Raw genomic sequence first — 18,388 nt, 5'->3', positions numbered from 1 at the left:
TTCTTTCTTTCTTTCTAACTAATCTTTCTTTCTCTTACTTTTCTTTCTTTCTTTCTTTCTAACTAATCTTTTTTCTTTCTTTCTTTCTTTCTTTCTTTCTTTCTTTCTTTCTAACTAATCTTTCTTTCTTTCTTTCTCTTTCTTTCTTTCTCTTACTTTTCTTTCTTTCTTTCTAACTAATCTTTTTACTTTCTTTCTTTCTTTCTTTCTAACTAATCTTTCTTTCTCTTACTTTTCTTTCTTTCTTTCTAACTAATCTTTTTTCTTTCTTTCTTTCTTTCTTTCTTTCTTTCTTTCTTTCTTTCTAACTAATCTTTCTTTCTTTCTTTCTTTCTTTTTCTTACTTTTCTTTCTTTCTTTCTAACTAATCTTTTTTCTTTCTTTCTTTCTTTCTTTCTTTCTTTCTTTCTTTCTTTCTAACTAATTAATCTTCTTTCTTTCTTTCTTTCTTTCTTTCTTTCTTTCTTTCTTTCTTTCTTTCTTTCTAACTAATTAATCTTTTTTCTTTCTTTCTTTCTTTCTTTCTAACTAATCTTTTTACTTTCTTTCTTTCTAACTAATCTTTCTTTTTTCTTTTTCTTACTTTTCTTTCTTTCTTTCTAACTAATCTTTTCTTTCTTTCTTTCTAACTAATCTTTTTCTTTCTTTCTTTCTTTCTTTCTTTCTTTCTTTCTTTCTTTCTAACTAATCTTTCTTTCTTTCTTTCTAACTAATCTTTTTACTTTCTTTCTTTCTTTCTTTCTTTCTTTCTTTCTAACTAATCTTTTTACTTTCTTTCTTTCTTTCTTTCTAACTAATCTTTTTACTTTCTTTCTTTCTTTCTTTCTTTCTTTCTTTCTTTCTTTCTTTCTTTCTTCCCAACTATTATTTCTTTCTAACTAATCTATCAATCTAACTTTAACCCTCTGGGGACCAAGCTGTTTTTGGGGCCCTTGAGATGTTCTGACATGCTCTGACATTTGTGCTTTTTTCAGTTATTTATAAACATGTTAATGGCAAAGGTGTAAATTCACTCTATATAGCACAAACAGGCCTACCATAATATGCGAGCAACATGTATGTAGATGTTTGTATTTTTAAGAGAATAATGTTTATGCGTGGTTATTTAAAAAAATAAAAATGAAAGTTGCTGAAATAAGACCACAAAACTCATACAAAATATGTGCCCACAAGACTTTTGACTAATGGATGTTGTCCCTTTCAGTTCTAGCTTCAAAATTATGTGAAAATAGTCTTGCTTTATTGTTCACAAAAAAAAAATACATTGATTTAAATGGTGTAAAACAGGTTTTGCTTGGAAAGCCAATATGCGAGGGGGAGGAGTAGTTTACACCTTAGTCCCACCCACTCTGCATAATGACTCTGCATAATTAGCCATTCATTCAGGTGTGACACTGACTGAGCCACAATACAAAGACAAAATATATATTTTGAAGAAGACTTATATTGACCATTTAAGATTTTGCTTACATCTATCTTGTAAATATGTTTTGCTATTTTATTAAAAAGGTTACAATTACAACAATAATTACAATTTCAGCAATATTTCTGCAAAAAAGTACTCTTTCTTTGTAAAAAAAAAAAAAAATGATTATAGGCCTACATTTTATCATATGTATTCATTAGTTTGAATATAGCCAACATTGGAACATCTTAGTCTATGACTTTATTTTTGACAAAATAGTATTTTATATTTATGAGCAGAAAAGCTTATTTGATGTGACAGTATATTCTACAGTAAAAACTGTACCCAAATCTAGTCAACAAAATGTTGTCTTTCATACTTCGCCTGACTGTAACGCAGTAACTGTAACTGTAAAAGCAGTTTATTCTTTCACACACAGACGCGCGATTCATATTTAGGCTAAACACTCTTTACAAATATGTACCCTTCATTCATCTCACAGAAAACGCGATTCATATTATAGAAACGCGATTCATCTTTTTGTTTACATAAGCCTACAACGTTATTCCATAACGTTATTCCACATTAACACTTGAGAAAGGATAACTTAGCCTACCTCACTCCTCAGCGGGATCTGCTCCTCATATCAGCACGGAAAATTTTCTCCATAAGGTAGGCTATATTATGCCTCTTTGTTTACAGCTGATGTGGGGGCGTTTCACAGACTGAAATGGTTCTCAGAATTTGCGTTTGAATAGCACGCGCTCTCCGAGGCGTGGTCAAATTACTTTTGAATGGCTCGTAATGAGCTCGACTGGAGTCGCTCTCTTTTTATACAGATTACAGAAGCTGATAATATTTGTTTTTTATATAAATTACTTCTTTTAAAAGCTGCGATCTCAAGCTTTATGCCCGTGGGTCTGTTTGCCTGTTTGACTGAATTTTCGCGGAGTTATAGATAATTTTCGAACGCGTTTCAAATGGGAGTTTACTGACAGAGAGAAGGCAGAAATAGCATCATGTTAGTTTTTCTTTATTTGTCAAAAAGCAAAACACTTTATTTGTATTGTGAGTATACAGAAAAAAAATAGAAACTGAACAGGATCGATTGATGTATTACACGAAAATTAAAGATCAAAATTAACAGAGCATTTTGTGTTTATTTTTCATTGCTAAAAAAAAAAACGAGCAAAACGCGTGGGCGCGTTTTTGGTCCCCAGAGGGTTAACCTACTTTAAACTTCTAACTTCTTTAAACTTCTTCAAACTCTCTGGTCAGGCTTTCTCAAGCCAACTTAAAGTTTGTCTCAACAAACTTTTTTTTCTAGTTATTATTAAGTTGGCTTGAGAAAGCCAACTTACTGAAATCCTATTTAAACTTCTTCTTCTTCTTCTTCTTCTTCTTCTTCTTCTTCTTCTTCTTATTCTTCTGACCCAAAAATTTTCAACTCTAACTCCTCCTAGACCGTTCAAGCTACATACTCCAAACTCGGGTCAGACCTTCATACTGTTCTGACTTGGTGTGCTATATCTTTTCAGACTGGTTTGAGTTATGGTTTTCTTAAAAATTAATATTAAAAATCATAAAAATCCCATAGACTTTCATTGACCAAAAGTCCATGTCTGTTTGAACTATGTTTAATGTAAACTGCTAGAAGCCATTGATACTCAATTAAGCTTTAAGCTATTTCTGTCTAACTAATAACTTATCTATCTATCTATCTATCTATCTATCTATCTATCTATCTATCTATCTATCTATCTATCTTCAAACCTTTTCTATCTATCTATCTATCTATCTATCTATCTATCTATCTATCTATCTATCTTCAAACCTTTTCTATCTATCTATCTATCTATCTATCTATCTATCTATCTACAAACCTTATCTATCTATCTATCTATCTATCTATCTATCTACAAACCTTATCTATCTATCTATCTATCTATCTATCTATCTACAAACCTTATCTATCTATCTATCTATCTATCTATCTATCTATCTATCTATCTATCTATCTATCTATCTATCTATCTATCTATCTATCTATCTACAAACCTTATCTATCTATCTATCTATCTATCTATCTATCTATCTATCTATCTATCTATCTATCTTCAAACCTTTTCTATCTATCTATCTATCTATCTATCTATCTATCTATCTATCTATCTATCTATCTATCTTCAAACCTTATCTATCTATCTATCTATCTATCTATCTATCTATCTATCTATCTATCTATCTATCTATCTTCAAACCTTATCTATCCATCTATCTATCTATCTATCTATCTATCTATCTATCTATCTATCTATCTATCTATCTATCTATCTATCTATCTATCTATCTATCTATCTTCAAACCTTATCCATCTATCTATCTATCTATCTATCTATCTATCTATCTATCTATCTATCTATCTATCTATCTATCTATCTATCTATCTATCTATCTATCTATCTATCTTCAAACCTTATCCATCTATCTATCTATCTATCTATCTATCTATCTATCTATCTATCTTCAAACCATATCTATCTATCTATCTATCTATCTATCTATCTATCTATCTATCTATCTATCTATCTATCTATCTATCTATCTATCATCTATCTATCTATCTATCTTCAAACCATATCTATCTATCTATCTATCTTCAAACGTTTTCTATCTATCTATCTATCTATCTATCTATCTATCTATCTATCTATCTATCTATCTAACTTATCAATCTGTCTTTCTTTCTAACTAATCTATCTATCTTTCTAACTAACTTATCGATCTATCTTTCTTTCTTTCTTTCTTACTAATCTATCTATCTTTCTAACTAACTTATCTATCTTTCTTTCTTTCTAACTAATCTATCTTTCTAACTAACCTATCTTTCTTTCTTTCTTTCTTTCTTTCTTTCTTACTAATCTTTCTATCTTTCTAACTAACTTATCTATCTTTCTTTCATTCTAACTAATCTATCTTTCTAACTAACTTATATTTCTTTCTAACTAATCTATATATCTTTCTAACTAACTTATCTATCTTTTTTCTTTCTTTCTTACTAATCTATCTATCTTTCTAACTAACATATCTATTTTTCTTTCTTACTAATCTATCTATCTTTCTAACTAACTTATCTATCTTTCTTTCTTACTAATCCATCTTTCTTTCTTTTTAACTAATCTTTCTATCTTTCTAACTAATCTATCTATCTTTCTAACTAACGTATCTTTCTTTCTTAACTAATCTATCTTTTTAACTTACTTATCTATCTTTCTTACTAATCTATCTATCTTTCTAACTAACTTATCTATCTTTCTAAGTAAGTAATCTCTTTCTTTCGTTCTTTCTTTCTAACTAATCTATCTATCTTTCTAACTAACTTATCTATCTTTCTTTCTAACTAATCTGTCTATCTTTCTAACTAACTAAGTAATCTATCTTTCTTTATTTCTTACTAATCTATCTATATTTCAAACTAATCTATCTCTTTCTTTCTAACTAATCAGTCTTTCCCTCTTTCTTTCTTTCTTTCTTTCTTTCTTTCTAACTAATCTTTCTTTCTAACTAATCTTTCTTTCTTTCTAACTAATCCTTCTTTCTTTCTTTCTAACTAATCTTTCTTTCTTTCTTTCTTTCTTTCTAACTAATCTTTCTTTCTAACTAATACTTTCTAACGAATCAATTTAACTAATCTATCTATCTTTTTAACTAACTTATCTATCTTTCTTTCTTACTAATCTATCTATCTTTCTAACTAACTTATCTATCTTTGTTTCTTACTAATCTATCTATCTTTCTAACTAATTTATCTATCTTTATTTATTTCTTACTAATCTATCTATCTTTCTAACTAACTAAATAATCTATCTTTCTTTCTTTCTTTCTTTCTTTCTAACTAACTTATCGATCTTTCTTCCTTTCTAACTAATATATCTATCTTTCTAACTAACTTATCTATCTTTCTTTCTTTCTAACTAATCTATCTATCTTTCTAACTAACTAATCTATCTTTCTTTATTTCTAACTAATCTATCTATCTTTCTAACTAATCTATCTCTCTTTCTTTCTAACTAATCAATCTTTCTCTCTTACTTACTTTCTTTCTTTCTTTCTTTCTAACTATTCTTTCTTTCTAACTAATTAATCTTTTTTCTTTCTTTCTTTCTTTCTTTCTTTCTTTCTTTCTTTCTAACTAATTAATCTTTTTTCTTTCTTTCTTTCTTTCTTTCTTTCTTTCTTTCTTTCTTTCTTTCTTTCTTTCTAACTAATCTTCTTTCTTTCTTTCTTTCTTTCTAACTAATCTTCTTTCTTTCTTTCTTTCTTTCTTTCTAACTAATTAATCTTTGTTCTTTCTTTCTTTCTTTCTTTCTCTTTCTTTCTTTGTTTCTAACTAATTAATCTTTTTTCTTTCTTTCTTTCTTTCTTTCTTTCTTTCTTTCTTTCTAACTAATCTTTTCTTTCTTTCTTTCTTTCTTTCTTTCTTTCTTTCTTTCTTTCTTTCTTTCTTTCTAACTAATTAATCTTTGTTCTTTCTTTCTTTCTTTCTTTCTTTCTTTCTTTCTTTCTCTTTCTTTCTTTCTTTCTTTCTAACTAATTAATCTTTTTTCTTTCTTTCTTTCTTTCTTTCTTTCTTTCTTTCTTTCTTTCTTTCTAACTAATCTTTCTTTTTTCTTTTCTTTCTTTCAAACTAATCTTTCTTTTTTCTTTTTCTTTCTTTCTAACTAATCTTTCTTTTCTTTCTTTCTTTCTTTCTTTCTTTCTTTCTAACTAATCTTTCTTTCTTTCTAACTAATCTTTCTTTCTTTCTAACTAATCTTTCTTTCTTTCTTTCTTTCTTTCTTTCTAACTAATCTTTCTTTCTAACTAATACTTTCTAACTAATCAATTTAACTAATCTATCTATCTTTTTAACTAACTTATCTATCTTTGTTTCTTACTAATCTATCTATCTTTCTAACTAACTTATCTATCTTTGTTTCTTACTAATCTATCTATCTTTCTAACTAATTTATCTATCTTTACTTATTTCTTACTAATCTATCTATCTTTCTAACTAACTAAATAATCTATCTTTCTTTCTTTCTTTCTTTCTAACTAACTTATCGATCTTTCTTCCTTTCTAACTAATATATCTATCTTTCTAACTAACTTATCTATCTTTCTTTCTTTCTAACTAATCTATCTATCTTTCTAACTAACTAATCTATCTTTCTTTATTTCTAACTAATCTATCTATCTTTCTAACTAATCTATCTCTCTTTCTTTCTAACTAATCAATCTTTCTCTCTTACTTTCTTTTTTTTCTTTCTTTCTTTCTTTCTAACTATTCTTTCTTTCTAACTAATTAATCTTTTTTCTTTCTTTCTTTCTTTCTTTCTTTCTTTCTTTCTTTCTAACTAATTAATCTTTTTTTCTTTCTTTCTTTCTTTCTTTCTTTCTTTCTAACTAATCTTCTTTCTTTCTCTCTTTCTTTCTTTCTAACTAATCTTCTTTCTTTCTTTCTTTCTTTCTTTCTTTCTAACTAATCTTTTCTTTCTTTCTTTCTTTCTTTCTTTCTCTTTCTAACTAATTAATCTTTGTTCTTTCTTTCTTTCTTTCTTTCTTTCTTTCTTTCTTTCTTTCTTTCTTTCTAACTAGCCCATATTTCTTTCTTTTTAACTAGTCTTTCTTTCTACCAAGCCCATATTTCCTTCCTTCCTTCCTTCCAACTAATCAGTCTTTCTTTCTTTCTTTTTTTTCTTTTTTTCTTTCTTACTTTCTTTTTTCTTTCTTTTTTCTTTCTTTCTTTCTTTCTTCCTTTCTTCTTTCTTTCTTTCTTTTTCAACTAATCCACCTTTCTTTCTTTCTTTCTTTCTTTCTTTCTTTCTTTCTTTCTTTCTTTCTTTCTTTCTAACTAATCCACCTTTCTTTCTTTCTTTCTTTCTTTCTTTCTCTCTTTCTAACTAATCCACCATCCTTTCTTTTTTCTTTCTTCTTTCTTTCTTTCTTTCTTTCTTTCTTTCTTACTAATCTTCTTACTAAACTAGCCCATATTTCTTTCTTTCTTTTTAACTAGTCTTTCTTTCTACCAAGCCCATATTTCTTTCTTTCTTTCCTTCCTTCCTTCCTTCCTTCCTTCCTTCCTTCCTTCCTTCCAACTAATCAGTCCTTTCTTTCTTTTTTCTTTCTAACTAATCCACCATTCTTTCTTTCTTTCTTTCTTTCTTTCTTTCTTTCTTTCTTTCTTTCTTTCTTTCTTTCTAACTAGCCCATATTTCTTTCTTTTTAACTAGTCTTTCTTTCTACCAAGCCCATATTTCCTTCCTTCCTTCCTTCCTTCCTTCCTTCCAACTAATCAGTCTGTCTTTCTTTCTTTCTTTCTTTCTTTTTTCTTTCTTTTTTCTTTCTTTCTTTCTTTCTTTCTTTCTTTCTTTCTTTCTTTCTTTCTTTCAACTAATCCACCTTTCTTTTTTCTTTCTTTCTTTCTTTCTTTCTTTCTTTCTTTCTTTCTTTTTTTCTTTCTTTCTTTCTTTCTTTCTTTCTTTCTTTCTTTCTTTCTTTCTTTCTTTCTTTCTTTCTTTCATTCTTTCTTTCAACTAATCCACCTTTCTTTTTTCTTTCTTTCTTTCTTTCTTTCTTTCTTTCTTTCTTTCTTTCTTTCTTTCTTTCTTTCTTTCTTTCTTTCTAATCCACAATTCTTTCTTTCGTTCATTCTTTCTAATCCACAATTCTATATTTCTTTCTTTCTTTCTTTCTTTCTTTCTTTCTTTCTTTCTTTCTTTCTTTCTAACTAATCTTTCTTTCTTTCTAACTATTCCACCATTCTTTCTTTCTTCCTTTCAACTAATCAGTCTTTCTTTCTTTCTTTCTTTCTTTTTCTTTCTAATCCACAATTCTTTCTTTCTTTCTTTCTTTCTTTCTTTCTTTCTTTCTTTCTTTCTTTATTTCTTTATTTCTTTCTTTCTGTCTTTCTGTCTTTCCTTCTCTTTATAAGCCACAAATCTTTCTTTCTTTCTAATCCACAATTCTTTCTTTCTTTCTATATTTCTTTCTTTCTTTCTTTCTTACTAATCTTCTTACTAAACTAGCCCATATTTCTTTCTTTCTTTTTAACTAGTCTTTCTTTCTACCAAGCCCATATTTCTTTCTTTCTTTCCTTCCTTCCTTCCTTCCTTCCTTCCTTCCTTCCTTCCTTCCTTCCTTCCTTCCAACTAATCAGTCTTTCTTTCTTTTTTTCTTTCTAACTAATCCACCATTCTTTCTTTCTTTCTTTCTTTCTTTCTTTCTTTCTTTCTTTCTTTCTTTCTTTCTTTCTTTCTTTCTTTCTAACTAGCCCATATTTCTTTCTTTTAACTAGTCTTTCTTTCTACCAAGCCCATATTTCCTTCCTTCCTTCCTTCCTTCCTTCCAACTAATCAGTCTGTCTTTCTTTCTTTCTTTTTTCCAACTAATCAGTCTTTCTTTCTTTTTTTCTTTCTAACTAATCCACCATTCTTTCTTTCTTTCTTTCTTTCTTTCTTTCTTTCTTTCTTTCTTTCTTTCTTTCTTTCTTTCTTTCTTTCTTTCTTTCTTTCTTTCTTTCTAACTAGCCCATATTTCTTTCTTTTTAACTAGTCTTTCTTTCTACCAAGCCCATATTTCCTTCCTTCCTTCCTTCCTTCCTTCCAACTAATCAGTCTGTCTTTCTTTCTTTCTTTTTTTCTTTCTTTCTTTCTTTCTTTCTTTCTTTCTTTCTTTCTTTCTTTTTTTCTTTCTTTCTTTCTTTCAACTAATCCACCTTTCTTTTTTCTTTCTTTCTTCTTTCTTTCTTTCTTTCTTTCTTGCTTTCTTTCTTTCTTTCTAATCCACAATTCTTTCTTTCGTTCATTCTTTCTAATCCACAATTCTATATTTCTTTCTTTCTTTCTTTCTTTCTTTACATTTACATTTTACATTTATTCATTTAGCTGACGCTTTTATACAAAGCGACTTACAATTGCTATATATGTCAGAGGTCGCACACCTCTGGAGCAACTAGGGGTTAAGTGTTTTGCTCAGGGACACATTGGTGTCTCACAGTGGATTCGAACCCGGGTCTCTCACACCAAAGGCATGTGTCTTATCCATTGCGCCACCACCACCCCCATCTTTCTTTCTTTCTTTCTTTCTTTCTTTCTTTCTTTCTTTCTAACTAATCTTTCTTTCTTTCTAACTATTCCACCATTCTTTCTTTCTTCCTTTCAACTAATCAGTCTTTCTTTCTTTCTTTCTTTTTCTTTCTAATCCACAATTCTTTCTTTCTTTCTTTCTTTCTTTCTTTCTTTCTTTCTTTCTTTCTTTCTTTCTTTCTTTCTTTCTTTCTTTCTCTTTATAAGCCACAATTCTTTCTTTCTTTCTAATCCACAATTCTTTCTTTCTTTCTTTCTTTCTTTCTTTCTTTCTTTCTTTCTAACTAATCTTTCTTTCTTTCTAACTAATCTTTCTTTCTATCTTTCTTTCTTTCTTTCTTTCTTTCTTTCTTTCTGTCTTTCTTTCTTTCTTTCTTTCTTACTAATCTTTCTTTCTAACTAGCCCATATTTCTTTCTTTCTTTTTAACTAGTCTTTCTTTCTACCAAGCCCATATTTCTTTCTTTCTTTCTTTCTTTCCTTCCTTCCTTCCTTCATTCCTTCCTTCCTTCCAACTAATCAGTCTTTCTTTCTTTCTTTCTTTCTTTTTCTTTCTTTCTAACTAATCTTTCTTTCTTTCTAACTAATCCACCATTCTTTCTTTCTTCCTTTCAACTAATTAGTCTTTCTTTCTTTCTTTTTCTTTCTAATCCACAATTCATTCTTTCTTTCTTTCTTTCTTTCTTTCTTTCTTTATAATCCACAATTCTTTCTTTCTTTCTTTCTAATCCACTATTCTTTCTTTCTTTCTTTCTTTCTTTCTTTCTTTCTTTCTTTCTTTCTTTCTAATCCACTTTTCTTTCTTTCTTTCTTTCTTTCTTTCTTTCTTTCTTTCTTTCTTTCTTTCTTTTTTTTGCTTTCTTGCTTTCTAACTAATCTGTCTTTCTTTTTAACTAATCTTTCTTTTAATCTATCTTTCTAACTAATCTATCTTTTTCTTTCTAACTAATATTTTTTCTTTCTTTCTAACTAATTTATCAATCAAAATTTAAACTACTTTAAACTTCAAACTACTTTTAACTTTTTCAAACTCTCTGGTCCGGCTTTCTCAAGCCAACTTAAAGTTTGTCTCAAACTTTTTTTCTAGTTCTTCTTCTTATTATTCTTCTGACCCAAAATGTATCAACTCTAACTCCTCCTAGAGCTTTAACTCTACAAACTCCAAACTCGGGTCAGACTTTCAGACTGTTCTGACTTGGTGTGCTATATCTTTTCAGATTGGTTTGACTTACGGTTTTCTTAAAAATTAATATTCAAAATCATAAAAACCCCATTGACTTTCATTGCAGACTGCTCAAATTGAGCCAAGACTATGGTGGCCCATTAGTGCACAAACCAAAAACTCAAATCTAAATTCTCTAAAGCCCTAGACTCAATTAATCTACCAATCTTTATCTATCTATCTATCTATCTATCTATCTATCTATCTTTTTAACTCTATCTATCTATCTATCTATCTATCTATCTATCTTTTTAACCAATCTATCTATCTATCTATCTATCTATCTATCTATCTATCTATCTATCTTTTTAACTAATCTATCTATCTATCTATCTTTTTAACTAATCTATCTATCTATCTATCTATCTATCTATCTTTTTAACTTATCTATCTATCTATCTATCTATCTATCTTTTTAACTATATCTATCTATCTATCTATCTATCTATCTATCTATCTATCTATCTTTTTAACCAATCTATCTATCTATCTATCTATCTATCTATCTATCTATCTATCTATCTATCTATCTATCTTCAAACATTATCTATCTATCTATCTATCTTCAAACCTTATCTATCTATCTATCTATCTATCTATCTATCTATCTATCTACAAACCTTATCTATCTATCTATGCTACAATCAGTAAATCATACTTGAACATGGTAAATCATGGTATACTATAGTAAATCATAGTAAACTATGGTAAATCGTGGTAAATCATGGTAAACTATGGTAAATCATGGTAAACTATGATAAATCATGTTAGAATCAGTAAATCATACTTGAACATGTTAAATCATGGTATACTATAGTAAATCATGGTAAACTATGGTAAATCGTGGTAAATCATGGTAAACTATGCTAAATCATGCTAAACTATGGTAAATCATGCTAGAATCAGTAAATCATACTTGAACATGGTAAATCGTGGTATACTATAGTAAATCATGGTAAACTATGGTAAATCGTGGTAAATCATGGTAAACTATGGTAAATCATGGTAATCTATGATAAATCATGCTAGAATCAGTAAATCATACTTGAACATGGTAAATCATGGTATACTATAGTAAATCATGGTAAACTATGGTAAATCGTGGTAAATCATGGTAAACTATGGTAAATCATGGTAAACTATGATAAATCATGCTAGAATCAGTAAATCATACTTGAACATGGTAAATCATGGTATACTATAGTAAATCATGGTAAACTATGGTAAATCGTGGTAAATGATGGTAAACTATGGTAAATCATGGTAATCTATGATAAATCATGCTAGAATCAGTAAATCATACTTGAACATGGTAAATCATGGTATACTATAGTAAATCATGGTAAACTATGGTAAATCGTGGTAAATCATGGTAAACTATGGTAAATCATGGTAAACTATGCTAAATCATGCTAGAATCAGTAAATCATACTTGAACATGGTAAATCATGGTATACTATAGTAAATCATGGTAAACTATGGTAAATTGTGATAAATCATGGTATACTATAGTAAATCATGGTAAACTATGGTAAATCATGGTAAACCATGCTAGCAACATGGTAAAAAAATTCTAGCATCATGCTAGCAACATGATAATCATGCTAGCATGGTAAACTATGGTAAATCATGGTAAACTATGGTAAATCGTGGTAAACTATGGTAAATCATGCTAGAATCATAGTAAATCATACTTGAACATGGTAAATCATGGTATACTATAGTAAATAATGGTAAACTATGGTAAATCATGGTAAATCATGGTAAATCATGGTAAACTATGGTAAATCATGCTAAACTGTGGTAAATCATGCTAGAATCAGTAAATTATACTTGAACATGGCAAATCGTGGTATACTATAGTAAATCATGGTATACTATAGTAAATCGTGGTAAATCATGGTAAACTATGGTAAATCATGCTAGAATCAATAAATCATACTTGAACATGGTAAATCATGGTATACTATAGTAAATCATGGTAAACTATTGTAAATCGTGGTAAATCATGGTAAACTATGGTAAATCATGCTAGAATCAGTAAATTATACTTGAACATGGCAAATCGTGGTATACTATAGTAAATCATGGTATACTATAGTAAATCGTGGTAAATCATGGTAAACTATGGTAAATCATGCTAGAATCAATAAATCATACATAGATCTTTCTATCTATCTATCTATCTATCTATCTATTATCTATCTATCTATCTATCTTTTGAACGTATCTATCTATCTATCTATCTTTTGAACTTATCTATCTATCTATCTATCTATCTATCTTTTGAACTTATCTATCTATCTATCTATCTATCTATCTATCTGACTTATCTAACTTTTCTTTCTTTCTACCTAATCTTTCTTTCGTTCTTTCTTTCTTTCTACCTAATCTTTCTTTCTTTCTTTCTTTCTTTCTTTCTAACTTTTCTTTCTTTCTACCTAATCTTTCTTTCGTTCTTTCTTTCTTTATACCTAATCTTTCTTTCGTTCTTTCTTTCTTTATACCTAATCTTTCTTTCTTTCTTTCTTTCTTTCTTTCTTTCTATTTCTTTCTATTTCTTTCTATGCTAGAATCAGTAAATCATACTTGAACATGGTAAATCATGGTATACTATAGTAAATCATGGTAAACTATGGTAAATCGTGGTAAATCATGGTATACTATAGTAAATCATGGTAAACTATGGTAAATCATGGTAAACCATACTAGCAACATGGTAAAAAAATTCTAGCATCATGCTAGCAACATGATAATCATGCTAGCATGGTAAACTATGGTAAATCATGGTAAACTATGGTAAATCGTGGTAAACTATGGTAAATCATGCTAGAATCATAGTAAATCATACTTGAACATGGTAAATCATGGTATACTATAGTAAATAATGGTAAACTATGGTAAATCATGGTAAATCATGGTAAATCATGGTAAACTATGGTAAATCATGCTAAACTGTGGTAAATCATGCTAGAATCAGTAAATTATACTTGAACATGGCAAATCGTGGTATACTATAGTAAATCATGGTATACTATAGTAAATCGTGGTAAATCATGGTAAACTATGGTAAATCATGCTAGAATCAATAAATCATACTTGAACATGGTAAATCATGGTATACTATAGTAAATCATGGTAAACTATTGTAAATCGTGGTAAATCATGGTAAACTATGGTAAATCATGCTAGAATCAATAAATCATACTTGAACATGGTAAATCATGGTATACTATAGTAAATCATGGTAAACTATGGTATATCGTGGTAAATCATGGTAAACTATGGTAAATCATGCTAGAATCAGTAAATCATACTTGAACATGGTAAATCATGGTATACTATAGTAAATCATGGTAAACTATGGAAAATCGTGGTAAATCATGGTATACTATAGTAAATCATGGTAAACTATGGTAAATCGTGGTAAATCATGGTAAACTATGGTAAATCATGGTAAACCATGCTAGCAACATGGTAAAAAAATTCTAGCATCATGCTAGCAACATGATAATCATGCTAGCATGGTAAACTATGGTAAATCATGGTAAACTATGGTAAATCGTGGTAAAATATGGTAAATCATGCTAGAATCATAGTAAATCATACTTGAACATGGTAAATCTTGGTATACTATAGTAAATAATGGTAAACTATGGTAAATCATGGTAAATCATGGTAAACTATGGTAAATCATGCTAAACTATGGTAAATCATGCTAGAATCAGTAAATTATACTTGAACATGGCAAATCGTGGTATACTATAGTAAATCATGGTAAACTATAGTAAATCGTGGTAAATCATGGTAAACTATGGTAAATCATGCTAGAATCAATAAATCATACTTGAACATGGTAAATCATGGTATACTATAGTAAATCATGGTAAACTATGGTAAATCGTGGTAAATCATGGTAAACTATGGTAAATCATGCTAGAATCAGTAAATTATACTTGAACATGGTAAATCGTGGTATACTATAGTAAATCATGGTAAACTATGGAAAATGATGGTAATCTATGACAAATCATGCTAGAATCAGTAAATCATACTTGAACATGGTAAATCATGGTATACTATAGTAAATTATGGTAAACTATGGTAAATCATGGTAAATCATGGTAAACTATGGTAAATCATGGTAAACTATGGTAAATCATGCTTGAATCAGTAAATCATCTATCTTTCTTTCTTTCTTTCTTTCAACTAATCAATCTTTCTTTTTCTTTCTTTCTCTCTTTCTTTCTCTCTTTCTTTCTCCTTCTTTCTTACTAATTAATCTTTCTTTCTTTCTTTCTTTCTTTCTTTAAACATTTTCTTTCTTTCTTTCTATCTCTTTAAACCTTTTCTTTCTATCTATCTATCTATCTATCTATCTATCTATCTATCTATCTATCTATTATCTATCTATCTATCTATCTTTTGAACTTATCTATCTATCTATCTATCTATCTTTTGAACTTATCTATCTATCTATCTATCTATCTATCTATCTATCTATCTTTTGAACTTATCTATCTATCTATCTATCTATCTATCTATCTATCTATCTATCTATCTATCTGACTTATCTAACTTTTCTTTCTTTCTACCTAATCTTTCTTTCGTTCTTTCTTTCTTTATACCTAATCTTTCTTTCTTTTTTCTTTCATTCTTTCTTTCTACCTAATCTTTCTTTCTTTCTTACAATCTTTCTTTCTTTCTTTCTTTCTAGCTAATCTTTCTTTCTTTTTTCTTTCATTCTTTCTTTCTACCTAATCTTTCTTTCTTTCTTACAATCTTTCTTTCTTTCTTTTTTTCTTTCTAGCTAATCTTTCTTTCTTTTTTCTTTCATTCTTTCTTTCTAGCTAATCTTTCTTTCTTTTTTCTTTCATTCTTTCTTTCTACCTAATCTTTCTTTCTTTCTTTCTTTCTTTCTTTCTTTCTTTATACCTAATCTTTTTCTTTCTTTCTTTATACCTTATATTTTTTTCTTTCTTTCTTTCTTTCTTTCTTTCTTTCTTTATACCTAATCTTTCTTTCTTTCTTTCTTTCTTTCTTTCTTTCTTTCTTTCTTTATACCTAATCTTTCTTTCTTTCTTTATACCTAATCTTTCTTTCTTTCTTTCTTTCTTTATACCTAATCTTTCTTTCTTTCTTTCTTTCTAACTAATCTTTCTTCTTTCTTTCTTTCTTTCTTTCTTTCTTTCTTTCTAACTTTTCTTTCTTTCTACCTAATCTTTCTTTCGTTCTTTCTTTCTTTATACCTAATCTTTCTTTCTTTCTTTCTAACTAATCTTTTCTTTTTTCTTTCTTTCTACCTAATCTTTCTTTCGTTCTTTCTTTCTTTATACCTAATCTTTCTTTCTTTCTTTCTAACTAATCTTTCTTTCTTTTTTCTTTCTTTCTAACTAATCTTTCTTTCTTTTTTCTTTCTTTCTAACTAATCTTTCTTTCTTTCTTTCTTTCTTTCTTTCTTACTAATCTATCTTTCTTTCTAACTAATCTTTCTTTCTTTTTTCTTTCTTTCTAACTAATCTTTCTTTCTTTCTTTCTTTCTTTCTTTCTTTCTTTCTTTCTTTATACCTAATCTTTCTTTCTTTCTTTATACCTAATCTTTCTTTCTTTCTTTCTTTCTTTCTTTCTTTCTTTATACCTAATCTTTCTTTCTTTCTTTCTTTCTTTCTTTCTTTCTTTCTTTCTTTCTAACTAATCTTTCTTCTTTCTTTCTTTCTTTCTTTCTTTCTTTCTTTCTTTCTTTCTAACTTTTCTTTCTTTCTACCTAATCTTTCTTTCGTTCTTTCTTTCTTTATACCTAATCTTACTTTCTTTCTTTCTTTCTAACTAATCTCTTCTTTTTTCTTTCTTTCTACCTAATCTTTCTTTCGTTCTTTCTTTCTTTATACCTAATCTTTCTTTCTTTCTTTCTAACTAATCTTTCTTTCTTTTTTCTTTCTTTCTAACTAATCTTTCTTTTTTCTTTCTCTTTCTTTCTTTCTTTCTTTCTTTCTAACTTTTCTTTCTTTCTAACTATTCTTTCTTTCTAACTATTCTTTCTTTCTAACTAATTTATCAATCAAAATTTAAACTACTTTAAACTTCAAACTACTTCAAACTTCAAACTACTTCAAACTTCAAACTACTTCTAACTACTTTAAACTTCTAACTACTTTTAACTTCTTCAAACTCTCTGGTCCGGCTTTCTCAAGCCAACTTAAAGTTTGTCTCAACAAACTTTTTTTTCTAGTTAAAATTAAGATACAATTTGTACAAAACGAAATTCGTTTTAAATAAATTATTTCTACAAAGCAAAGTGGTAAAAATCATGTCTCACGATTTACAAAACAAAACTTCATTAAGTGGTAAAAACCCAATATAGCATCTTATGATCCTATCTTTTATTACAATTGTTTTTGAGCTAAAATGTAATACACATCATACACACTGTATATGTTTCTTTTATCAAACATGTTTGGGGCCAGTCAAGGGGTAATTAAACTGCACGATCAGTTATCGGTAATGATATTGTTTATTATTGCAAATGTTTATTGCTAATGTTTATTATTGGAAATGTTTTTCATTTGTTTAATAAATCTCATAATGATGGCACATCACTATATCATAGTCATAGCTTTTATTTCTATCTCAAATGATTGAAAGAATCAATTACAGTTGGAAACGTATAGACCAATAATAACACAGACTGTCAACAATTGTTTTTAATTAGTATTTAAACATTCTCTATAATAGAAAAGATAGAAATTAAAAAATATTTTAATAACACGTTTTTTTGCGGTTATAGAGTTCTAATGACGGTGCTCAACTATATATATATATATATATATATATATATATATATATATATACCAACAATTTTGTCCCGCCATCCATTTGCCATTGGAATGCGCCAAGACTTGTTGTCAGCTCCTGTAGTGTGTAAGCCCCTGTTGCAGAAGATTTACGTAGTGTCACATAGTCTGAACACCACAACGACTTCAAGACTCCAGAGCAAGTCATGTAGTCTGAACAGCACAGCGATCTGCCGACGTTTAAAGTTGTGTAGTGTGAACTAGGCATAAGGAGACAAACAAATTCAACATAGTCACACGTGCAACTTGAAATTGCTATGCAATTCCAGTGCAACAGTTATTACATGGCGTAGGATTCATATTATCTACAACCTTTTAACCTAAGTGTTTCATACAACACTTACAGTAAAGCAATCATGTGTTTTAAAGAATAAACTTAATTAGCCTATGTGTACATGTAGTAGCACAAACAACTATAACGTGGTTCTATGAGCACAATGTGTTTTGCACAATTACAAATTTGAAAATACAAACAGGATCATTGCAATTTGGATGTTTAACTATTAAACTGGTTGCTATTGGGCTGCTAACCCACTAGCAAGTGAAGTTAACCCTCTGGAGTCTGAGCGTTTTTTTGGGCCCTGGGGGTGTTCTGACATGCTCTGACATTTGTGCTTTTTTCAGTTGCTTATAAACATATTAATGGCAAAGGTGTAAATTCACTCTATATAGCACAAACAGGACTACAATAATATGTGAGCCACATGTATGTACATGTTTTCATTTTTGAGAGAATAATGTTTATGCGTGGTTATCGAAAAAACAAAAAATTAAAAATTTTGAAA

The 18,388-nt window shown here is 28.3% G+C and overlaps 1 protein-coding gene and 1 long non-coding RNA gene across 2 annotated transcripts in view; one reads left to right on the top strand and one right to left on the bottom strand.

The window, feature by feature from the left end:
* Positions 1 to 18,388, top strand: part of LOC309492611 (uncharacterized protein) — an 81,560-nt gene that overhangs the window by 43,101 nt on the left and 20,071 nt on the right. The window lies entirely within an intron of this gene.
* The window catches only part of LOC309492637, a 246,160-nt gene continuing 243,338 nt past the window's right edge, over positions 15,567 to 18,388 (bottom strand). Inside the window, exon 2 of the long non-coding RNA XR_014203625.1 lies at positions 15,567 to 15,659. This is a non-coding gene — a long non-coding RNA (uncharacterized lncRNA). The remainder of the gene's footprint in view (positions 15,660 to 18,388) is intronic.

This window comes from Leuciscus leuciscus (assembly GCF_965113295.1).
Source record: "Leuciscus leuciscus genome assembly, chromosome: 2".
Taxonomy (NCBI): domain Eukaryota; kingdom Metazoa; phylum Chordata; class Actinopteri; order Cypriniformes; family Leuciscidae; genus Leuciscus; species Leuciscus leuciscus.
This window is presented reverse-complemented; position numbering and strand designations above follow the sequence as displayed.